General features: G+C 43.4%; 1 long non-coding RNA gene across 1 annotated transcript; it reads left to right on the top strand.

Moving 5' to 3' along the window:
- Window positions 1–934: 934 nt before the first annotated feature.
- On the top strand, window positions 935–24,178 carry LOC137159650 (uncharacterized). The gene is made up of 3 exons (XR_010921682.1): window positions 935–1,137; window positions 4,315–4,449; window positions 24,073–24,178. It is a non-coding gene; the product is annotated as an uncharacterized lncRNA (long non-coding RNA).
- Window positions 24,179–25,722: the final 1,544 nt, after the last annotated feature.

The raw sequence follows: 25,722 nt of genomic DNA, 5'->3' as shown, positions 1-25,722 counted from the left end.
TTTTCCAACGGAGCCAGAAATGGAGTCACACACTTTGGAAACAAAGCAGGAGGGAGGAAGGACTTCCTGTTCGAATGGGCTGGGGCAGGCTGCTGCCGAGCCGACACTTACCGCTACCTTTTTAACCCTTGCGCTGCTCTTACAAGGAAAGGGTTGGGTTTTTTTGTTTTAAACCCCCGCCTTTAAGAACGTTTTAAACCCAAGATACGGGGAAAGAGTTCCCTGCAGGCAGGGCTGGCTTGGCAGCCAAAGGAGGGGAGCAGGGGCTGGTGCACATCTTTTCACACACACCCCCCCCCATCATATTATGAAGTTCCCATGGAGGGTGTTTCACCGGAATTAAAACAAAACTAAACCTCGCAGCCCCTGTGTGGCTTGGGGGTTAAGCACGCAGGACCTCTTGTTTTCCTTACACAATGCACCAGGCCTCTTGGTCCCCCCAACTCTTTTCTCCCTCCTCCTCCTCCTCCTCCTCATCATCATCACCGAGCGGGGCAGAAAAGGGAGCCCTGTTCTCCCCGTCCTTTTCTCCAGACGCTCCACCCTCCGATTTTATATCTTAAATACAAAATGGCTCAGAGTCAGAGCCGTCAGCTGGCGCTCAGCTCCCCAGCTGGTATCGCAAATGTCCAGCAGAGGGCACCAGAGGAGAGGGAATGCCCCCAATATCTGACCCGGAAAGCTGCGGGACATGTTTCTCATTGTGTTCGCTGAGCTTTCCTTGCATGTTGCTACTTACCAGCTACAGCAGGGGCACGCTGTTCTTAAGAGCGCTACAAACCTTTCCGATTATGAGGCTCCACAACGCAACTGAGTGCCAACTTTCTGTCTCTCTAAAACCTGATACTCCTCCTCCAGAAACACATTATCTGCAAATGGGCCTCTCCTGGGAAACTCAGATCAGTGTAGTTGTAGTACAACCCCTTCCCCTTCTCATCCACAGCAAAGTACACACACACAGAGCCAAGGAGTGAACATGAGGCCCTGCTAGGAAAAGCTCCTTTCTGATTGCCTGCAGCTGACTCTGCAGTAACATGAGTAGCTGCTTAGTTGTTTAAGAATGCTACTTTTACTTGGGTCTTAAAAGCAGGATTATGAGAAAACAGAAAAATGAACTTCTTGAAGATGACCTGTGCGGTGAGTTTTTGTTAGAGACAAAGTGGGTGAGGTAGTAATATTTTATTAGACCAACTTCTGTTGGTGAAAGAAACAAGCTTTCCAGCCACACACAGCTCTTCTTCAAGTTGAGTTTTTGTTGTTTTTTGTATTGGGGTTGGGTTCATTACATACAGTAGAAGACTCAGTCCCACTGGAATCTTTTATAAAGCATAAAATGCAACGTTAATAAATACGGTGCACTTGTATAGCACCTTCCATCTAGGAATCTCTAAGCACTTTATAAATATGAGTTAATTAGGCTTCAATGCCACAGCAGAGCTACAGCATTCATTTCACCCACCTCTGTGGTGGCATTTGGCAGCTGTTTAACCATGCTCATCAACACTATAAAACAGTCCAGGACAGGAAGAAGAATCTAGGATCCAACTGAAACCGCAGGTGGAATTTCCCATAGATAGAATGGAATTCACTGAGTTGGAATTTGGCCAGAACATAGGATTTAAACACATTAACTCATTCAAATGCAATCTTTAATGGCCAGAGTTTTGTGTTTGTCATGTGAAAAATGGCCACTCCAACATCACAGCACTCCCTAACATTGTGTTGAAGAATTGGTTGGGTATTGACTGAGAGAAAAATGTGCCACCTACTGAATCGCCAGCATTGTTTATAAGCACCCAGGTGTTGCATTTGAAGTACTGACCCAGCACAATAAGACACAGCTTGTGAGAGCTGAAGGGATCACAACATCCATGGGTATGATTGCAGAGCTTGGTAAATAGGAACCGGAACAGCACAATCAGTGGAGCATCACTTTAATCTGAAGGTCCTGTGTTCAGAAGGAAATTTGTAGGCAGATATCTACCACATTAGCATGTTTGATGTAATAACCTGACTAGAGTGCCACATGGGTATGACATTGTCCTAGGACAATTCGACCTCCCCAGCATGCAAGGTTAAGGCACACAGGGCTATACTCCTTATGAGGATACAGGGTCCATTCCTCTCCACAGCCATCCAGCTCTGCTAATCCCACACAGTCCTTGCACGTAGATCATGAATGACTGCTATGGAAGTGTTATCCAGTGTGCTGATTTAGTGTAGTGCTACAGGAACTCCCGGCCTCAGTTTCCCTTCTCTCAGAGCCATTTAAGAACTCCATACAGTCCAAAAGGGTATGGTAAAATTACCCTGCTGGGGCTCCATTTTATTAAATCCAAACAAATAAAGTCTCTTCCCTTGGGCTCAGAGGTTGCACAGTCCTCCGTGCTAGGGTCTATGGTCTCTGGGTGCACCTCTCCCTTAGGAAATCTCTTTTCTATCTTTTTCTGGCCCCAGTGTATAAAGTTAACTTCCAATATGATTATAAAAGAACAAATGTAAATATTATTCTGCACAAAAGAAATTGCTATAAAGAATACATTGCTTGTGTACTTTCTGTTGTGCTCTTACAGGGATTCTAAACATACCCAACAAATAAAACATTACATAGGATTCAAAAAGTCACCAAGTGATGGCATAAAAAGCTCAGGTGTAAATATTCAGTCAAAAATCCTAGAATAATGAAGAGAAGGCTACAGTCAATGATGCAAAATGTACACTAATACCAAATTAGGGAAAAATGTTATATAAAGATGTGATATCCATGTTCTAGCATCCATGTGAAGGTCTCTTAGAAAAGGGCCATTTAAATGGTCAAATTAGACAAGGTATGAGTAGGATGAACTATATCCCCTCCTATGGTTCATAAATCTACACATGGGATCTGTGAACAGAGGAGTGCCAAACTAAGTTTGCCATAACCCAATCTTAACATGACCATTCCAAAACCAAGCCTTTTTCTAACATGCCTATTTCCCTACTTATCATTGCAATACAGTGATAAGTAACCCTAAAAAATTCACAGGCCTGTTTATTTTAGAGATTAAGGCCTGGTCTTAATCTCTTGAAAGTTATACTAGTATAACTATATTGGTTAGGTGAGTAGTTTTTTACTGATATACTGGTGTAAGTCTTAGTGTGGAGGCAGTTATAAAGGTGCCTTATACTACCAATATAGTTTATTTCCATTGCCATACAAGAACATCTATACCAATATAAAGCTCCTTTATACCAGGGCTCGACAAACCAGGTCGCCATGACACCTAGAAATTTAAGTCTGGCGCCTAGTATTTCTCCGGGAAGCAGCCGCCGGGATCCGGCCAGGCCACCACTGCACCTGTGGCAGGGCTGGGAGGGGGGAGCACAGCGGCTGCTGCGCTCCAGCCAGGGCACCCCACCACTGGGCCCACATTGTGGGAGAGGGGCGGGGCTGGAAGGGGAGAGCAGCTGCTGCACTCTGGCCAGGGTGCTTCGCCGTTGGGCCCACGTTGTCTGGCTCCTTAATTTTTGGGCTGGCTCCTAGCTCCAAAACAAATTTGTCGAGCCCTGCCTTATCCCAATATAACTACATCCATACTGGGAGGAGGAGGGGGGAGTTGCACCTCTTTAACTATATTGGTATACTTAAAATGGTACAGCTTTCTAGCTCACACAAGGCCTATACTGCGGTAGTGTCTGAAGGTCTCAATCAATCTCAGGGAGGAAGGATAGGCTGAAGGATAGGGCACTGGATTTGGACACAGAAGCTCTGGGTCCAACTCCTGACCAAGCCACAAACTTCCTGTGTGATCCAGGGCAAATCACTTGGTCTAGCCAGTGCCTCAGTCTCCCATTTGTAAAATGAGTATAATATTTCCCTAACGTCCAGGGATGTTGTGAGGATAAAATTAACTAATGATTGTGAGGTGCTCAAATGCTACAGTGATGGGAGTCATATGAGCATCTAGATAGATGGGGCCCCATTGGGCTGCATGTTGCGCAAAAACATAGCAAGGCCAAAGACTTTGCAACAAGATGCAACATGTGAGTGAAGAATGCAATAACACAAGGCTTATGATAATACGTTTACATGGTTAGAGGTGTGCACAACTTGATGGCTCGAACACAGTTGAAACATTTTTTTCTTTTATAAATAAATAAAATCTGCTGACATCCCCCCATCTTCCCCTCAAGCTAGGAATGATCACTTGTTAGCTGATTTCTTGTAGGTATCTTAGTAGTGCAAGTGCTGAAGAGGAATCTGAAAGAAGAGAAGATAGTGGGCTTGCAGATTAGCTTTTTAATTTGAAACATATCTTTTTGTTTCTTTTTAAGGTTGTGAGATGTTCCACTTCGCTATGAATTGCTGGCTTTTTGTCTGAGTGACATTCCCAATCTGCACTATGCAGGGGATGTCATATCAGCCACTGACTCTTGTTGGAACCCAGAACTGGCCTATGGAGGGGTCAGGTAAGCAGCATTTTCATTATATACTACATGGGTTTTGCAGAGTATTTATGTATACTCCAAATTACATGAAATTTTTATTTCAAAATCTTACAAAACCAGGTAATATTATAAAACAAAAACCAAACATAACTCACCACTTATGGTGCCTCTAGGCTAGGTTAACTCCAGGTTTATAGTGATATTCCAAAATTTATAAGGAGTTCCTAGGACTAGGTCAGAAAGAGAACTCTATATTAAAAAATGATGGGAACTTATAATATGGAAGGAAAAAACATGAGAACGTAGAAATAAATATAACTGGGGTAACCCATGCTTTGCCCAGCTGAGGGCTGACTGAACAGCTCAGATACTACAGAAGGGGCCATTTAAGTAGTGATAGACCAATGTTATCTCACCAAAGTTGAGTAGAAAGTTAAATAAAATGATTCTGAGAAATGTCAGAGAAACTGTTGAGTGGAGCATTTCCACATATGGTTTATGATGGGAATATCCAAGAAAATAAAAAATATGTGGATAGAAATACTAAGGATAAGAGAAACTACCTGCGACATACCCAATTGTAGCCAGTCATAACAAACAGATGTTCAATTTTACTACAGTTCTTTAACAAAGATGGGAAGTCCTTACTGTGAACACGTTAATTGACAATATGAGGCAAACAATCAGGAAAGTTTTAACAAGTATAATCATGTCCCTACCTATAATTCATAGAAAAAGATTCACATGTTTAGATAGCATGAATCCAAAAATGTACCATGGATACTTTTTAGTTTAAATCCATCACATATTTATTAAGGAGCAAAATAATCAATCAACCAACTGGATCTTCAAGGGCCTTTGCAACGTAGTTTCAGGAAATCACATCTGGATCCTAATCCCACTTAAAATTAAGAGTCTTGGATCCAGGATTTTGGTTCATCTAATAAGAAGTTGGTACCAAAGTTTGGGGATGTTCAGATTTAGAGTTTTGTACACTTATTTATTGCTTTCCATAATATCCTGTTACTATTTCTGACCAAATCATCCACCTGCCATGGATATTACAATAAGCAGATTCCCTCAGGCAATAGTTGGATCTGGCATGCTACCAGGTACAATCCCACCCTACTGGCCAAGTGCGGCTTTCTGCACTGGGTGCTGGACATCTCTTAGAAGGTGCTGAGCAGACATTGTGGAGATGCTGAGCATAGTATAATAAACAATTATGTATGCAGGAAACTTACAGTGCTGTGGGATTCACCCTTTAGTGTATATAGCTTCTCCTATAATTCATGAGTATTGTTTTAGGGTAGCATCTATGGGCTCCAAACAAGATTAGTGCCCTACTGTGCTAGTTAATGATCATAAACATAGCAGGGGACCATTCCTGCCCTGAAGAGCTTACAGTCTAAATGGACAAGACACACAAAGGGTGGATGAAGTAACTTGCATAAGCAGGGGCTGGCCTTAGGGAAAATGGTGCCCTGAACTTGCATTTTGGTGACCCTGGCCCCTGCTGCCTCCCCATCCATCCCCTGATCACCCCTGGCCCCCCGCTATCTCCAGGGCTCCCCATACCCTGCATCTTCCTTGGGCCCTACTGCTTATCCCCTTCTTACCCCGAGCTCCCTTCCGTGGCCTCACATCCAGGCCCATTCTGCTCCTTGCCTCTTGACCATGACTCCCCCTAACCACGGTGCCTAGGCAGTCACCCACCCATAAGGCTGGCCTCATCCATAAGGCTGGCCTTTGCATAAAGTCATACAGCATGTCAGGGGCTGTTAAGAACATAAGAATGGCCATGCTAAGTCAGACCACTGGTCAGTCTAGCTCAGTATCCTGTCTTCTGACATTAGTAGGTGCCAGATGTTTGAACAAAACAGGGCAATTTATCAAGTGATCCATCCCATCATCCAGTCCCAGCTTCTGGCAGTCAGAGGTTTAGGGACATCCTGACTATCTTAGCTAATAGCCATTAATGGACCTATCCCCATGAACTTATCTAATTCTGTTTTGAACCCAGTTATACTTTTGGCCTTCACAACATCTCCTAGCAATGAGTTCTACAGGTTGACTGTGCATTGTGTGAAGAAATACTTCCTTATGTTTGTTTTAAACCTGCTGCCTATTAGTTTCATTGGGTGACCCCTGTTCCTTGTGTTATGTGAAGGAATAAATAACACTTCCCAATTCACTTTCTCCACGCCATTCATGATTTTATAGACCTCTATCATATTTCCCCTTAGTCATCTCTTTTCCAAGATGAACAGTCCCAGTCTTTTTAATCTCTCCTCATAGCTGTTCCATACCCCTAATCATTTTTGTTGCTCTTCTCTCTATTTTTTCCAATTCTCATATGTCTTTTTGAGATGGGACAACCAGAACTACACACAGAATTCAAGGTGTGAATGTACCATGGATTTATATAGTGACATTATGATATTTTCTGTCTCATTATCTATCCTTTTTCTAATGGTTCCTAACATTCTGTTAGCCACTGCACATTGAGCAGATATTTTCAGAGAAACTATCCACAATGACGCCAAGATCTCTGTCTTGAGTAGTACCAGCTAATTTAGACCCCATCATTTTATATGTATAGTTGGGATTATATTTTCCAATATGTATTACTTACATTTATCAGTACTGAATTTCATATGCCATTTCGTTGCCCCATCCCCCAGTTCTGAGTGATGTTCCTCAGAATAAGGATATTTGAGAGTGTAGCAAGGCGCTGTAGCCTTCCTCGGAGCCTGGGACTGAGGAAGGGTTGCTCTGTCCCCACTGGACAGAACCAGGCCCTGCAGGCACAACCACCTGGAAACAGAGGGGTGGAGCCAGACCCAGGACAGGAAGTATAAAAGGCAGGACCAGCAGCTCAGTTGGGGGGAAGTTGCTGCCAGAGGTAGACGTATCTCTCCGGAGGCTGCAGCCTAGGCCTGACCCAGCCCCTGCGGCTGTTTGGTATAGACTCCCTGTCACCCGGAGCCACCAGCCCTTGCCGAGCCTACCAGGCCCGAGCGACTGGAGGGGGCTGCCTGACTCTGGTGACTGGGTAGGGCCGCCAGACCCTGGTGACTGTGTGAGGCCGCTGGACCCCAGTAGCTGAGAGGAGCCAACCCTGCCCGCTGGATGGGAGAAACAACCCCGGAGGCCGGTCCTGACCTGGAGGAGCTGCCTGACGCTGGGAAACCCTGGGGGCCCTGCAACTTGGAGGAGCTGCCTGACGCTGGGGAACCCCGAGAGCCCGGTGACCTGGAGGAGCTACCTTCCGCTGAGGAGTTCCCAGACTTACCGCCAACCGACGCGGAGGGACTGGCAGGCCTGCGGCGAGCAGAGGGCCCCAGCAACTCGGAGGAACGGAAAACAGGTACCTGGGGACCAGAAGAGGAAGTGGCCCAGGGACAGCCATAGCCAGTGGCTGAGTCAGGGACTAGGCCCCGTCGGCGTGTTGTGGCGGGAGCCCCGCCGACTGAGTGGCAAACGCCTTTGCCACTGCTAAGGCCCTGGGCTGGGATGCAGTGGAGATGGGTGGGCCTGTGTCCCCCTCCCCCTCTTCCCTAGCCACCCTGGGAGAAAGTGATCTGCCTTGCTGTGACACCCAGCGGAGCCACTGCTTGCTCGCCCGCCCTGCTTAACGGCTGGGGCGATAGACTGCTTGCTCGCCCGCGATAAACTACTTGCTCGCCCGCCCTGCCTAAGGGCCAGAGTGACAGAGTGCGTAAACAGCCTGCCTGTGGGAAGGCCGGGGCTGTAGACTCATAAACCGGCTGCTAATTCCCCTCAGCAGCGGCGCTGTGGCCTTCCTCGGAGCCTGGAACTGAGGAAGGGTGGCGATGCCCCAAGCCAGACTGTGCTGAACGCTTACAGAGAGGTATAGATAAGTCCTCATAAGTAAAGTCCTTGACAGGATCTGTTCCAAATGCTAGCCATTGCAGTGTTGCAAGACATACATAGATCTATCCATCTGTCTGTCAGGCCTCAATTTTTGCGCTGTAACATTTGGCCCCAGTTCTGCATTCTTCTGTTCCAGTGTGTAGATGGCATACTCCCCATATTTTGGGGCAGCCAGGGTGTCTGACTGCTCAGTAGTTAGAGGAACTCATGGCTGCTCTAATTAATGCTTTCTTTCTCAGAGCACCATGAGCCATGGGAAGCAGAGAACAGCCACAGCTAGGGGTGCAGAGAGGGGAGAAAAGGGGGAACAGTTATATCAGGGCCCTGAGCTTATAGTCCCACAAAACATCTGTAACATCTTTGTAAACATAGTGAAATGGGAGGCGGGGTCCCTGTGAACATGATGTGTTGGGGCCCCAAATTTCTCTTGACGGGCCTGGCCACAGCACAGAAGACTTCAGCCTCCTCTGGAATGCCGCCTCCTACTCCTACCTTGCCTTCTCTTGTTCACATCACAGCCTGCATACTAGAAACTGAGCTGGCATTGGGCCACCCCGACAGCTGTATGCAGGCCAAGGAGCTCTTTTGTACAGGGGATATTCCTGCACTCTTTATGGTCCAACTTAAACTGGCAAAGCAGTTTAAAGGGTCTGCATTGTGAGATAGAACTGGGCCTCACATTTAAAACTATAAAAGCTATGAAACTTTAAAACTATGAAAATGAAAGAAAGTTTCAAAATACCAAGACTGTCCCTCCCACCAAGATCACCAATACAGAAGTCCAAACTCAGGGACCTTTTTGTGCCTTAGGAATAGCAAGGCTGCAGACAACACACATGCAAATAATTGATTTCATTGATTTAATTATAGCTATAGGTTTCCTGCTTTTCAGCTCCTGGAAGCTCATCTTCAGTCATAACAATGCAAACATTTTGTAACAGCCATGAGGCAGCACAGGGCACGCTCTATGCATGCACAATAAGGTGTTCCACTCTGCCATCACCAGACACACAAGTAACAGAAAAAATAAAAACCTGTCACAGCATAGAGCAATGGCCTGTTACTCCTGACCAATTAAACAGCCTGCCAGCAATACTTGAGGATGTAATCACACATCCTACAGGTCAGAGATAATCAACAGAGCTGGTTGAAACTCAGAATTTCCATTCTATGAGAAATTTCAACATATTTAAATTTTTCTTTGTGCTGAATCAGAACGGAAAGTTGAAATTTCTCATGAAACAAAATTTCTAAAAAATTTCATTTCAGAAATGTCAAAAGCCACCCTATTGCTACATTTCATTTTGGTAAGGTAAAAGTGCTTTGTTTTGAATGTATCATTTTGGCTTTTATATAATATAATAATGGCAAAGTTGAAGCAAAGAAGTTGAAATTAAACAATTTGACCTTATCAAAACAAAGTGCTCGACCTTATCAAAATGTAATTTTTGTTGAAAATTTTTACAAAATGATATGTTCCCAAAAAACATTTCAATTTTATCAAATCAGCATTTTTCAATTGTAGCAAGGGGGCACGGCCTACCTTCAAGACTAATGGGGCAGAACCACTCTCCACCCCTTGGCTGGTGGAACCAGGCAAGCCACACCCCCTGCCAGAAGCAGAGGCGTGGGACAGGAAGTTTAAAAGGCGGTCTGTTTGGCTCAGTTGTGCGATAGCCGGAAAAGAAAGCAGACGTCTCACACCTGCTGCCAAGCTTTGTGCCCAAGATAGAGCTCTGCCACGCTGAGGACCCAGAGGAGGTGCTGGCATTGCTCATGGACCAGTACCCGGAGGAGCCACTGGGACTGCCGCTGGCCATGTACCCCAAGGAGATGGAGGAATCCCAGGAGACAGAGGTACACTCCGAAGGGTTAGTAGGAAGTGACCCAGGTACACCAAGTCAGGTTGTGTTGCCAGAATTCAGGTCAGCATGTTTCTCTGGGATACCTGCTGACCCAGTAGCAGAACCATCTGCCACTGTGAGGGTCCTAGGCTAGGACCCAATGGAGTAGGGTGAGCCCAGGTCCTCCTACCCTCTGCAGCTGGCCCACCCTTAGGGAGGCCACCTACTCACCTTAGGCCAAAAGGCCTGCATTTGTCTGCTGCCTGCCTGAGCCAAGAGGCCAGGTGAAAGACTACTTACTACTCTGCCCTGCCCGGAGGGTCAGAGCTCCTAGACTGCTTTCTGCTCTGCCCTACCCGGAGGAACAGATCTCTCAGACTACTTATAGCTCTGCCCTTCCCAGAGGAACAGAGCACTTAGACTGCTTACTGCTCAGCCCTGCCCAGAGCGCCAGAGCCCTGAGACTGCTAATTCCCCATTGAGCATTGCCTTTGTAGATCTAAGGTAACGAGAGGGTATGACTTCCCTCCAAGACTGACAGGGAGAGAGAGCCACCTACCCTCAATGGAAAACTGTACTGTCAGAAAATTTTCAACCAGCTCTTATAAGCAGTGAATTCCTTCTTAAAACTAGCTACTAAGTAGACGACAACGACAAAAACAAAAATCACTTAAACACCATACAGAATCCAGGAATAAAGACACACCATCCTATAAAAAGTCATCTCTGAGTCACATATTCCATCTACAACAGTGATTCAAATGTCCCTAGTTGATCTGCATGGTGCTTGCAAAAAAGAATCTGAAACAAGAGTGTTCTTATTATTATGGAAGTAACCAATGTGCACAGAATTTTAAGAAAAAGATTCTTCCAGGTGGAACTGCTCAATCTGTGATCCAGGTTGGGTATTCATGGATGTTTTATGTATTTTTACATCAAAGTGCTTTTACTTGTGGAAGGTGTGTATCACAGGTTGCACTGACTTTCACTGTGATGATAATGTGCCTCTTTGAAGTTTTAATCAATGTAACAGAGAGTGTTCTGATACAGCAAATACTTTTAATCCAAAAGGTGGATTAGGTTTAATCCATGAAGCTTTAAACCTGGTTAGCTGGTTACTCAGGCGTGGTCTACACTAGGGAATTAGTTTGGAATAACTACATCACTTAGGGTTGTGAAAAATCCACACACAGTTAAACCGACCAACCTCTCAGTGTAGACAGCCCTATTTCATCAGGAGAATATCCCATTGATTTAGCTACTGCCTCCTGGGGAGGTGGATTATCTATTCTGACTGGAGAAGCGCTCCTGTTGGTATAATTAGCCTCTTCACTGAAGCTTGCTGCACCACTGCAGTGTTTTAAGTGTAGACAAGCCCACAATGACAGATTTTTTTTAACTCTAACCCAAAATGTTTATGAAAAACTGTTTCTAATTTGTGATGATTCTGTTTATTTTATAGGATGTCTCACAAGGAATTAGTTAGCTGTAAAATATACATTATATCGTGAACACTGGTGGATGGCATAGCAAACATTTTAATACTGCAATTAGATTATTGCAGGTTAAATGCTTCATAATGCATTGAAATTGATCAAATGCAGTGGTTTTTTTTACTGATAAATTCTGGAAACAGATGCTTGCCTTAAGATTAATAGTGTCTGTAATCCTTTTACCCTAACCTACTCTATCTTTGAACCATTAAGCCACATGGTGTGTTCATCACAAAAAAGGCCACAGAGTATATTAACTCTTATATAGCATTTTTCATCTGTAGACCTCAAAGTTATTAATAAAGGAAGGCAAGCAGCACTATCCCATGTTTATAGATGGGAATATTGTCACACAAACAGGTGAAGTGACTTGCTCCATGGTCATGCAGCAAGTCAACCATAGATCTGGAGGTAGTCTCCTGATCCCTCCCTCTCTCCCACCACATAGCCACAGCCAGTGCTCCACCCACTGAGCTACTCTGTCTTCTATTTGCCCATCATTCACCTGCTTTCTTAGTCTGTCACATGCTGTTATACAGTTCTACTGTTATACAGTAACAGGTTGAAAGATAGGAAACAAACAGTAGCAATAACTAGATCATTTTCACAATGGAGAGAGGTAAATAGGGGTGTCCAAAGATCTGAACTAGGACCATTGCTATTTAACATATTCATAAATGAGCTGAAAAGGAGGTAAACAGAGAGGTGGCAAAGTCTGCAGATGATACAAAATTACCCAAGACAGTTAAGTCCAAAACTGACTGCAAAGATTTACAAAGCGATCTCACAAAACTGGGTTACTGGGTAACGAAATGGCAAATGAAATTCAACATTGATAAATCCAAAATAATGCATGTTGGAAAGCATAATCTCAACTATACATATAAAGTGCTTGGATCTACATTAGCTGTTACCACTCAAGAAAGAGTTCCTAGAGTCAGTGTGAGTACATATATGAGAACTGGAAAAAGTAGAGAGAAGGGCAACAAAAATCATTAAGGATATGGAACAGCTCCCATATGAAGAGAGATTAAAAAGACTGGGACTATTCAGTTTAGAAAAGAAATGACTAAGGGGGAATATGATAGAAGTCTGTAAAATGATGAATGGTGTGCAGAAAGTGAATAAGAAAGTGTTATTTACCCCTTCACATAACACAAGAACCAGAGGTCACCCAATGAAATTAATAGGCAGCTGGTTTAAAATAAACATAAGAAAGTACTTCTTTACACAATGCACAGTCAACCTGTAGAATTTATTGCCAGGGAATGTTGTGAAGGTCAAAAGTATAACTGGGTTCAAAAAAGAATTATAGGTTCATGGAGGATAGGTCTATCAATGGCTACTAGCCAAGATGGTCGGGGACACGACACCGTGGTCTGGGTGTCTCTAAACCTCTGACTGCCAGAAGCTGGGACTGGATGACAGAGAATGGGTCACTCAATAAATTGCCCTGTTTTGTTCATTCTCTCTGAAGCATCTGGCATTAGCCAGTATCAGAAGACAGGATATTGGGCTAGATGAACCATTGTTCTAACCCAGTATGGCTGTTCTTATATCATCCCTGGTAGCTAACTTCTTAGGACTCTTTCACAGGTGAATATTCCTGCATAATGTACATTTTAATGAGTAATTCTGATGTATATTAATTAACTTAGTACTCTTCATAAAAATTCAAAGTCTAACAAATAATATTATTACCTCATAGCACTAGTTTATTTTTCAAGATAAACATACCTGCTAAATTCCTGCTCTTCAAAAGCAAAGGACAATATGTTCAAATTAGCAGCTAAACAGTCATTTTGTTCAGAGAGGAGATGCAAGTTAGCAAAGCTGAAGCTAATTTCTGTTTGCCAGTTTAGCTACTCCATCTCCACACTTTCCTCACTACAGACGGAAGCAGAGTTGGTTGATAAACGGGAGGGGGCATCACAAAAGATTTTTTTCAAAATTGTTTGTTTTTCTGTTTTTTCATTGAAATACAAAGCTTAAAATTGAAAAAAAAAAATCAACCAGCTCTGGAACTGATTGGAAAATTGGGAGAAAACATTGAAAAATATTCTCAAACTCTTTTTTTGATCAAACGTTTTTTGTTGTTGACATTGACAAATTAAGACAATTTCTACCACTTCTAGACAGTAGTTTCCTTAATCAAGAAACAGCAAATAATAAGGGCTCTCCTCAACACACTGAACTTGATTCACTATTTACACCAGAAAAAAGTGAGTGCAAAGTGAGTGCAAAGAGTGTTAAATGCTACCTAACAGTAGTGTTTCACATCCACTTTGCACTGGTGCAAAAGACTTGAAAAGAGGTAGGGCAACAGAGAATCAAGCTCATTGTGTAAGGCAGAGGTAGTCAATTATTTTTTGTCAAGATCCAAATTTCTTGGTTAAGGTATAGTCAAGGTCCAGACCTCAGAGAAAATAATAATAATAAAATAACAATAATAGTAATAAGTAAATAAAAATATTTGGGGTCCGTTCAAAAGGGTCTGGCGATTCAGATTTGGCCCACAGTCTGCCTATTGACTATCCCTGGTTTAAGGCCTTGTCCATGCACAGAAGTTCTATTGGTTTAACATAAATCAAGTTTTGATACGATTTTGTAACTTGTACAAAACCCTGCATCTAGACATTCTTATTTCCACTTAAAAATTGTTTATTTCTGATTAGTTTAAGTCAATAATGAATCTACTTAAGCTAATTTGATAGAAGCCACTCTTAAACAGAAGTGAGAATGTTTACACACAAACTTTCCTGGTTTACTAACTCAGTTTAAAAGCACACAGTTAGTTAAAATGGGGCACAATTTTGTGTAGACAAGGCCTGACTTACAAGTTCCAGAACATCCCCAATTAAAGCAACCACAAAATTATGGAAGTCGTTAGTACAAACATTGTCTTCTATGCTATTACAATACATAACTGTAACTATCAGTATGGAAAATTGTCCTAATGTGACAATAGCTGAGTGTATCAATCCCAATCACAGTGTGTGAGGGGTGTGTGTGTCAGGTGTCAGAGCAGCTGATATAGGCTAATACGTAATGAAAAACAAAATCTGTCTGAAAGAACAAATACATAGTAAAATCCCTGACAAATATGCTTTCACTTTGTAAAATAAATAATTGTGAACTAAGGCTAAACACCTCAAACATAGTGTAGGAGGAGTCCATTTAATATGCTTAATTAACATATTAACCAGTCATTTATTAATCACACAAAGTATAAATGGCTGAGAAAAAAAACCACATTATCGTCTTCCTGTTTGGAATCTTCTTGCTCCTTGTGACTTTATAATTTCCTTTACATAACTCTGAAATGGTGTACAAATCCCTCATTGGGTTAATGTGCTGCTCTGGGTTCAGTCAGCCCTGGTCCCCTTCACCTCCAAGAGCTGCCAGGCTTGGAGGGAGTGGTTAAAAGGAGAGAGGCAGCTAAGTTGAGAGGAGGCTGGGCGGGGAGCAGATCTCTGATGGTAGCTCCCTGAAGGAGGGCCTGGCTGGAGCTGGGACCTAATCAGAGACCATTAGATGCCAGAGCCTCCTTAAGGGAAGGTAGGCCAGGTGGTGTGGGACTGTTGTGTTCACTTTGTTACCTGGGACTGTTGTGTTTTCTGTTTGCCCCAGGGTATTGTGTTTTCAGTGCTACCTGGGACCTGCTTATGGTCTGAATCGGTCTACTGGGGATGACTGCCCTCAGTAAGCCTCTGTTGGTTTGCCCCCTGGTGGAATTGATGCAGTGTCATTTCAGGAGCCCTGAAATGCCATGGTCACAATCATGCAAAACATAAAATCCACTGACACTTGCTTTGTTTAATTAAACCCTTACACATTCCTTCTGGCTTCTTCAACATGCCCATTCAATGTGGCACACTGCTGCATAGCAATATACCTACCACTCCTCAGTGATTCTAATTTAAACCCTCACACATTTCTACTGGTTCATTCAACAAGCCCATTCAATGTGGCACACTCATATCAAACATGCGTAGTCTACTAAGAACCATTGCACTAGCCAAAGTGACCGAGGTTGATGGCATTGCACCAGGTACTGTGTAGTGAGGTTTCCAGATCTGTCTTAGTCCTTCAAATCCATGAATCTGTGGGGTGGTCCCAAGGTGACCCAGGTTGGGTCAGGGCATGTACCCCTTCACATATTGATGGAAAGTTAGAGACCACTGGTACTGGTGTGGAGATCATGCACCAAATTTAGCAGAATGTTTGGAACCCCAGCTCATTTCAGAGTGAGCCAAAGTGCTGACTGTTGACTGAATCAAAAGCCACTTTGAAGTCAATATATGCCACACAAAGCAGGAAGTTAAATTCTCTGTGCAGCTCAGCCAGAAGTTGAAGCATCCATTGTTAACTGCCCTGTAGTTAAACCCAATTGCTGTGGACACTGATTATCTGGTAAGGAGCAGCTGCATCCTACCCAGTAGAATGTGAGGAGAACTTTCCAGGGACCAATAACAGTGAGATTGGCCTGTAGTTGTCACACGTGGTGCAAAATCCTTTGCCCTTGTATAGGGACACTATGATGCCATCTTTCCATTCTTATAGTACTTTGCGTAATGCCCACACTTATAAGAACAGCTGATGCAGACTGATTCTTGCTGCTTCTAAGACACCTGTGAGCATCTTGGGTGGAATACCATCAGGTCCAGCAGCATGTTCATTCTGTAACTTTTGGAAGGCCTTTTGTACTTCCCTGAGTGACGAAAGGATCAATGCTCATCCTGGGTCTGCAACTGTTCGATTTGCCAGATCACATAGCTCTAGACAGACACTAGCAGGTCCATGGTTCAGCATGCTTTCATAATTAGTCTTCTATCTGTTCAGGAGCTCATCTGTCGATGAGCAGGGAGAGCTGTCTGGTTTCATGATGAGGATGATAGGTGGTTGCTTATGGCTGCCAGCGAGATGCATGATGGCTTTGTTTTGCCATGACCTGGAAAATGCTATTCAGATGTTTACATTCTTGGACATCTCCCTATTTACGTACATCTGCCTTTTTTGCTAATGTATCAAACACCTCTTCAGAAAGCCACAATTTCTTGCATGATTGTTTTGAAGCCAATTGTTCCAGTGACAGCATGTGATAGAATGTATACCACTCCAAGTGATTTCCACATAGTCTGAGAGGACACTGAGATTACACAGTTGATCCTCAACAGCCTATGTGTATTTCATGGCTCAACAGGATCCTCAGAAAGACACTGGATATTGTACTGTTGATGGACATCTGGCTTGTGAGGAGTTGAAAAATGCAGTGAAAACAGAAGAACAACTACTCTATGGTCTGAGTTTGTTGATGCTTCTGCAATGTGGAAGACCTGGTGAGATTTCACTACGGAATGATTTCTGATGAGAATGTGATTAGTTTCCTACAGGGCATATCCCCTGTTTGAAATCTAGGTCCGGCGATGGTTGTTAAGGGGATTAAACCATGAGCCCATAACAGACAAGCCCTTGGCTGCACACAATGCCAAAAGCTGGGTGGTGATGTCATTTGAGCAACCCGAATTAAAGGGATCTATCACAGTTTCATACCCAGTTCTATTGCAGCCAGCCACAGCAATGAAATCTCTGAGCACTAGCAGCGTGTCATGTGACAGAGTTGTGGCACACTAGTGTATACTAATATACCCATTATTCCTCAGTGATTCAAATTTATGTACCATTTCTATGTTATGAAATCCCCAGTGCAGTCTGAGCATCATTGCAAGAAAATGTATCTACTATCATAGACTACTTACAAATTGTCATTAGATATCAGATGTTACATTAGACAAGCATTTGCTGTTAACTTAGTACCTTCTAACAGCCAGGTGACTGTCTGTTTATGAGTCAAATCTATATAGCAAGGCACTTTATAGCTCCCATCACCATAGTATCTCAGCAACTTGATCCTACAAATCCATGTGTTAGAGCATCTGCCTAACTTTAAAGGAAATCCTTCTTTTTAGGAAAGCTAGTATCTTACACTGACATACTTGTGCTCCCGTAATATAATCGAGCATTACAAAAAGGATAAGGGAAATGGCATGTTTTGAAAAACAAACAGTAATCACTGATGCAGTAATTTGCATCCCTAGATTTTACAATAGTGCCTAAGTGTCACTTTCCCTTTATATAAGGGAAAAATACACATACAGAAATCCAGTGAAGTGGATATCACACAAAGTAAGTTGATAGTTAAAATAGGATTTGAATCTAGATCTTCTCATTTCCATACAATTTCCCTATTCCCTACTGTACGTATGAAATGCAGCATTTCAGAATATGAAATCCCTTTCAGGACTCAAACTTATGTCATATTTCACTAAATGATGCTGGAAGTATCCTTGTACCAGAAAGACTGGATGAAGAGAGGGTGTAGGAGAAGCAACGAGTTACCATCAGGGGAGATGATAGTACTGTACTAGCTAGTACAGGTATCACAGGTATGCCTACCTGGGCTACAATCACACCTGCACTTGCAATGTAGACATACTTTAGGGTTCATGGTGCCCTAAGGGTAGACACCAACTCCTTTAGACTGATTTTACGGGTCTCTTTTGGGTGTCCCTCTATAAGATGGTAGTTACAATTGTAAATACCAAGCTGTATTCAATCCCACCCACCTTGCGAGGGCATTAATCATAAGGCATAAGGTATTAATCAGGTAGGAATCACAAAGCTGTGGCTTTAAAATACTTATTCAAATGTCATGGTGATGAGTGTGATATAAGCATTTCCTAGACAGGCAGTTATCAGGAAGTCACTACCACAGTAACAGAACTATGAAATATTTAGAAGCTAAAAACAAAGATTTCAATATCTTATGTTTGTAGAGTAAAACTGAGCAGTTTTGGCCCAATTCACTTTGTACAGTCATGTATACCAATGCAAAGTGAGTGGAAAATGTTACTAAATCAGAATGATGATAGAATTTTATACCCACTTTGCATTTCGATTTGCACTGCTGAAAATGACTATACAAGGAGCAGGGCAACAGTCAACTGGGCTCCTTAAGTAAAACCTTTACTTAGTTTCCCATGCTTGATGGGTCATAAATGAAGAGGCAATTTGGTATCTATATGTGGGAGATACCATATGAGCAAGATAGACCTAGAAAGGAATGGTTCAAAGAAGGCACATTGCCATTAGCTCATCATTCTTAGCCACTGGGAAGAGTAAAAGGAGTGTGTTGCATCAATTGAGTTGTCGCAGGAATATGTTAATCTCTTAGCAGGCTTCAGTCAAGTTTTTTTTCCTTGCTCACCTGACTATTATATTAAACAGAGCTTCTATTTTCCTGAAGATGTAAACATGATGGTGCTTACAAGACTGAAATAGCAATGCATTGTCATTGTTGTGTGGTTGCTGACCGGCTTTCTGGCCTTCAAACCTCAACAATCAGAAATTTAAGGATGTAAAAAAAGGATATGGCAGGACATTCCAGGATGGGAAAAAGCCTATAAGAAATACTGGAAGAAGGAGTGAGAAATCAATAATTCTGCACTTAGATCAGAGATCAATTAGCTCAAATCAAAATAATTTGGATCAGAGGTGGAGATCAGTAGAGATCAAAGACCTTTTGAATTAGAAACCTAGAGGACTGGAGATCACAGGCAATTTGAGTCAGAACTGGAAATGATTGGAGGTGTGGAATGGGGTTTTATGTGGAGGGATATTTCCCCCCCTCTACTACTGTTCAAATAGCAATGGTAATGTCTTAGATTATGACCTTTAACAGAAAGGGTGGAATATTGGAATAAGAAGGTTCCAGGGGGTGGGGATCATGAATGATTCTTGGGGAATGCAATCAGGTATGTATAACTGCTTAAACAGATAGATAGTGGTAGTTGAAAGATGGCAATTAGGGTTGAACAGCTGAAGAGAGAGGGAGAGACCTAAATAAAGGGTCAATGACAGCAACAGGGCACTCATCAGGCATGGGAATAAGATTGGTAAAAGCCAAAGAAGAATGGATAATAGGGAATTGAGTAAATTATATGAGAGCTGTGAGCAGACAGAGATAGTTAGCTGCAGAAAGGGAAAGAGAGCGATTAAGAAAAAAATTAAAAAAAAAAAAAAAAGAATCAGGGAGAGAGTGAGAACAGAGAGAGGAAAATAGACTGTAAAATCCACCTGAAAAAGATAAGTGAGCACCTAGCTACCATATCTCTCACTATAATGAATGTCTGGAAGAATTAACTTGCTGCCTGAAACAAGTTATGGTAAGAAATAGGGTTTACACATGGAGGGATCTTCTTTCCTCTCTACCGCCAGTCAACCAAAAAAGCTAAAAGTTTTAGAAGATGTCTCTTTTACAGGTGAAGGAACCTGTACTAAGGATTTTACAATGAAGGTTGGGAATGGGGAGTTGGCTCAGACTTATTTTGGAAATTTTTCAATATTTTAAAAGTGTTTGTGGTTTGTTTACATCAAACAAATAAATTTTACAAAATATTCTGGTAAATGTTCAACATCAAACTTTTAATAAAATTGTTATAAAAAGCATACCTTGCTGTTTTCTCTCCCATGTTTTGATTGATCTTTTCTGCAAGATTTAAACAATTTTAATAATTTCTTCCTAATATAGTTTTAGAATCACTGGTCTCTCTTTTGTTGATTTCTCTCCTGTTTTCTTGTCTCCTGATTTTCTCCTTCCCTGTCCCCCTTTCCTCCTGTAGTCCCCTCATCCCTTCTGGGACCCTGTTTCCTTTCATGTCTCCTTTTCCTGTGTTTTTCCCTTCTACCTCCTTTAATGTGCTTTCCTTCCTTGCTTCCAGTCTGAATTTCATCTTGAATTACTCCCTCCTTCTAGTCTCTCCTCTTTCCTTCCCCATAACATATCTGCTATTTCCTCTCTCTTTTTTCATTCCTTCCATCTCTCCTGATCTCCTCTGGAGGCCCATCCTCTTCTTCTATCCTTTCCTCACACCCTGTTTTCCTTCTCTGCTCCTACCTCTTGCCCATTGTCCCTATCTTCTCATGCCCCCCCCCACCCCCTCAATTTACCCTCTTCCTCTGCTTCCTTCCATCTCCACTGCCCCTCAGTTCTTCCATTTCTCCTCTTCTGCTCTGTACCCCTCAGCTTCCCCCATCCATTGTTTACCCCTCCCTCCTCTGCTCCTTGCTGTCTACACTATCCCCATATGTGGGATTGACCTTGCCTAGTTTTACCTTGTGGTAAAACTAAAGTGCTTTGCCTTCACTGTGTTTTTATCTTGGGATAGGTAATGTGTATTAGATACCCTGAGACAAAAAATGCAGCTTTTTTGGCAGTAAAAGCAAGGCCAGAGAGAAAGGGGGAACATGGGTTGAAGGATGAATGGGGAGGTTGGGTAATTTCCTGGATCTTGTCAGACTGAGCAAGGGAGAGGGACTTCCCTCATGGCTCAGTGTGTGGGGATCATAGCTGGGGATCTGGGTGATGAAAGTGAGTGACATTTGTAGAGAGGAGAGTGACAATTTGAAGTGAGTTGGGTAGTTACATCTAGGGTGACAAGAAGTAACAGATCGGGGTGTGACAGGGTGCTGGGCAAGAACTGCTAAGTCAGCCCTCTGTCACACCAGCTCCAATTTAGGGAGCTAATTAGAGAACGGGAGACAGCTACCCACCCAGTTAGCCTGGTGCTGCATAAAGGGCTGAGAGGAAGGAAGCCAGGGTGTGGAAGTAGAGTGATAACTCTTCCCTTCTGGGTGCAGATGTTAAAAGTGCAAGCTTTGTTTGGGAAAACGTCGTGGGAGCAAAACCTGTAAATAAAACTGCACCAATGGTTGCTGAATCCCAGGGTCTCTGAGTGACTTTGTGAGAACAGAAGAAGCGGAAGCAGGGTAGGTTCAGTGAAGCCCTATTACAGGGGGTAATAGGAAGTATCAGTTGGGGTGACAGTTGTTGGAAAATGCTAGGGAGTGATAGAAGGCAGGTGGCAGTTGAAGAGCATGAAGTGCCAGTGGGGGTGACAGGAAGTGACAGCTGGGAGGTGACAAAGTTTCAGTTGAAGGGGACACTTGGAGCTGGAAGGATTGACATTTCGGGGGTGGTAATGTATAAGTGCTGGAGTGATGGGTGGGCTGATAGTGAGTAACAGGTGGGGGTGACATTTGGTTGTACCTGGTGATAGTTGAGGGTGAAGGGGAGAAAGCTGGGAATGGCAGTAAGGGTAATGCAGGGCTTGACATTTGGGAGAGTGCCAGAATGACGGTTGGGTGGGGATAGCCAGGGAGCTGCCAGATATTGACAGTTGCAGGCAATATATGGGGGAGACAGCATGTGACCATGAATGATATTTGGTCAAGTGGGAATAATAGGGAGTGTTGGGGTTTCGGCAGTCTGTAGTGACAGAGTGTGCAGGTGGAACTGACAGTTGGGGAGTGGGCAGTTAGTAGTGAAGTGGAGTGGGCAGCTGGGAATTATCACTATTAATGATATTTGAAAATGGCAGGAATGACAGTTGGGGACTGAACAGCTGGGAACTAAAATCCAAGAATGATCATTGGGAAGTGGGAAGCTGAAGTCTGACAGGAAAATGTAGTTGAGGATAGCACTGGGGGAATGGCTGGAGTGACTTCTTGAGTGTTGGTTGAGGGGTGGCAGGTTGAGTGTGACAGCACTTGTTACTTTTGGGGATAGTGGCGAGCTGAGCAGTTGACAAGAGAAAGGCGTGGAGAAAGTGTAGTTACAGCAGCATGATCCCCTTGAGGAAGAATAGGATTGGGAAAGGCCAAGAGGGTTCAGTGTAAAGTGTCTGAGACGAACCCTGTAAGGAAAATGAGTTGACTCAGTTGAGGAAAGCAAAACATTACAGCAAGAAGAATGAACCAACAGAATCAGGGAAAAATTGAAGCAGACAGACAGACAGAGAGAGGAAAAAAAAAAACAGACTATGATATCCACCTGAAAAGATAAGTGTGTTCCTAGCTATCTTTTACTGCAGTGAATGAGGGTATGTATACACTACAAATGCTACAACTGCAACTGCTCCACTGTAGCACTGTATAATAGACACTTACCACAATGACAGAAGGAGTTTTTCCATCACTATTGTAAATCCACCACTCGAGAGACAGTGGCTGGGTTGATGGAAGAATTCTTTCATCGACTTAGCTACATCTACAGTGGGGTTTGGATGAAGTTTCACAGCCCTGAGCGAAGTAGCTAGGTTGATGTATTTTTTAGGTGTAGACCAAGCCTCAGCTGGAATCACAGACAATCTTATCCCTTATTTAAATGTAAAAATATTATTTATTTATATGTTTTGAGATAGCACCAAAAAGCCCCTAGTCACATCAGAGCCCCATAATGCTTCAGGTTTTTAACACACTAGACATAGTTCTTGCCCTGAAATGCATACAGTATAAGACAAAAAGCAGACAAAGGGTGGGAGTACAGGATACAACTTGTATGTAAAATTGTCAGGGAAATTATATTAGGACGCACGCTGGGTGAGGTAATATCTTTTTACCTGAAGAAGAGCTCTGGGTAGCTTGAAAACTTGTCTCTTTCACCAACAGAAGTTGGTCCAATAAAAGATATTACTTCAACCATCTTGTCTCTCTAGTATCCTGGGGCCAACACAGCTACAACAATACTGCAAACAAAAAGGGAAACAATAGGCATAGGACTTATTAGTTCTACTTTTTCCCCACCAAAGACAAGTAACATGGAGAGTCAGGAAGAGGGATATCAGCAAAATATGTACAATATTTACATACATATATTTTATATATACATTGAATACTTATTTTAAAAAATAAATACACATCACCTATATCCTCAATCTATCTCTTATCAGTCGGGCAATTTTTTGTAGGCCTTTTCTCACACCCCTCACAGCCTTAACTTAGGCCTCACTACCCAACCGCCACCATCCACATGCTCTTGGGATCAACCACATGAGGTAAGAGTCCTCACCACCCCCTGGAAGGTCAGGGATGTCCTCCAGTTGCTGCACTTTCACAGATATGAGAACGTCCTTTGCAATCTTAGAGTGTGCCTCTGCTCATTTCTGCTGACAGACAGATACACACAGAGTCCTTTAATTAAGACTGTGGGTTGTGCTCTTAACATGGGGCATTATGGCTTGAATTTTGGCAAAGAGGAATTTGGCATTTTTGCTCTTACAATAACTAAATATAAATAAAACAACTTTGGTGAACCAATGGGAACAGTGAAATGGAAGGGAAAATAGGTTGTGTTAAATAAAAATAGAAATTAGGCTGGGTAAAAGTGAAAAGAAAAATAACTTTGGAATTTGGAAGAGGGTAGTTGAGGATATTTTTAATATATATATATATATATATATATATATAAAGGAGTTAATGAAATACATAGCTAGCACTGCCATGAACTCTGTGCTTGTATGTTTTATCACTTTCTCCCACTTGACGTCTTTTTTTTTTTTTTTTTTTTTTAGATTATAAGATCTTTGGAAAAGGGGCAATAGCTTATATTTGTCAGCACCTAACACAATGAGCTCTAATTATGACTGGAACACCAATAAATAATGATATCCAAAGAAATCATGTCATGGATCATGGAGGTCATAGTCTCTCTCTGCAGAGGTATGTGAACTATGTAATGCACCTGGAATATTATGTTATTATGAGCAATATGGGTGGGATCCACAAAGGTACTAGACATGGAAATGCTGAGTGTCACAGCACCTAACTTTTAGGCACGTAGAAAATCACAGGAAAAACGCTGTGATCCACAAAGCCGGGTTAGGTGTTTAGGCTCCCTATACAATCAATGGAGAGAGAGAGGTGCCTAGAATGCAATCCACAAAAGCCAGCATACTAGGCAGGGAGCTGCCTAAGCTAGCCAATGGGAGATGCCGACAAGAGGGGCATATGCAAAGTCCCACCCTCTCTCAGAGATATGCATCTAAGTTCAGGCTGCAAGGAGATGTCTAGCTCTTAGTGAACCATGAATAGGAACCCTTCTCCTGGAGTCAGGCAGCCCAGGTGCTTAAGCTGCTTCTTGAAGGAATAAATTCTCTGCATGGGCAGCACTTGAACCCTCACATTCGGGGAGGCTAGCCCATGGCCCTGCGCCTTCTGTCTGAGGTCATATCCCTTCTGCTCCCTCCCTCGCTGGAGCCCCAAGTCCCCTACCGTGGCTGGAAGAGCCCCTCCCCACCTGGCCAGCTCGCCCTAGGCAGCCCGAGTCCTGGCCCACCAGCTGGCCTGAGCCACTGGCCTTGGCTTGCCCCAGCCCCAAGCCACCAGCCCTGACCTGTCCCAGTCCCGGGTGGCCCAAGTCCTGGCCTGCTAGCTGGCCTGAGCTGCCAGCCTCAGCCCTCTCCGTCCTGTCAGCCTCAGCCTGCCCCAGTCCCAGGTGGCCCAAGCACCAGGCAGCCCCGTCCCCAGAACACCAGCCGGGTGGCTCCAGTGCTTGGTGGCCTAAGCGCTGGGCAGCCCAACCGCAGGGCACTGTACAGGAGGCCCCAGCACTAGGAGGCACGAACGCCAGGCCTCGCTGCCCGGAGTCCCAGAGTACCGGTTGGCCCACCCTAGCCCCAGCCCCTGCCCACTTTGGGGGAGAGGCTGAGCAAAGAGGGAAAAGTGAGCAGTGAGAAGAGCGGGACACAGCAGGAGTGGGCGGGGCCTTAGGGTGGAACGTGGCGGAACCACGCCTGGCTGTTTGGGAGGCTTAGCACCCCTGACCTATGATAGCTGCCATCCATGATCCTGTGCTTGATGGGAAGAAAGGATTTGAACAAGGGAAGATGCTCTAACCACTAAACTCTGGGATAGTCTGATTTGGGGCTCCCTCAATATCTCTCCTGTTGAAGCTCTTCCACTCCAGATAAACAATGAAAGAGTGACTGGAGCAAGTATTTATCCACAGTGGTATAGTCATTGAGCTGGGGAGAAAGAGAGAATTTGACTTTTAAAACACTTTTAATAATACCAATACAAAAATACAGTAAAAACAGAAAAATAAATTACAGATTCAAAAACAGTTGTCCTTGCCCATCCCAAAGTGCATGTTCAATAGCCTACTGCTGAATAAACTGATTCAAATTCCTTATAAGAGTATATCTAAACTCTAAATGAAGGCA

Source organism: Emydura macquarii, unplaced genomic scaffold, assembly GCF_026122565.2.
Source record: "Emydura macquarii macquarii isolate MOO-44397 ecotype Brisbane River unplaced genomic scaffold, CSIRO-AGI_Emac_v2 contig_1876, whole genome shotgun sequence".
NCBI classification, from domain to species: Eukaryota; Metazoa; Chordata; order Testudines; family Chelidae; genus Emydura; species Emydura macquarii.
The sequence above is the reverse complement of the archived record's forward strand: the minus strand, read 5'-3'. Positions and strand labels throughout refer to the sequence as shown.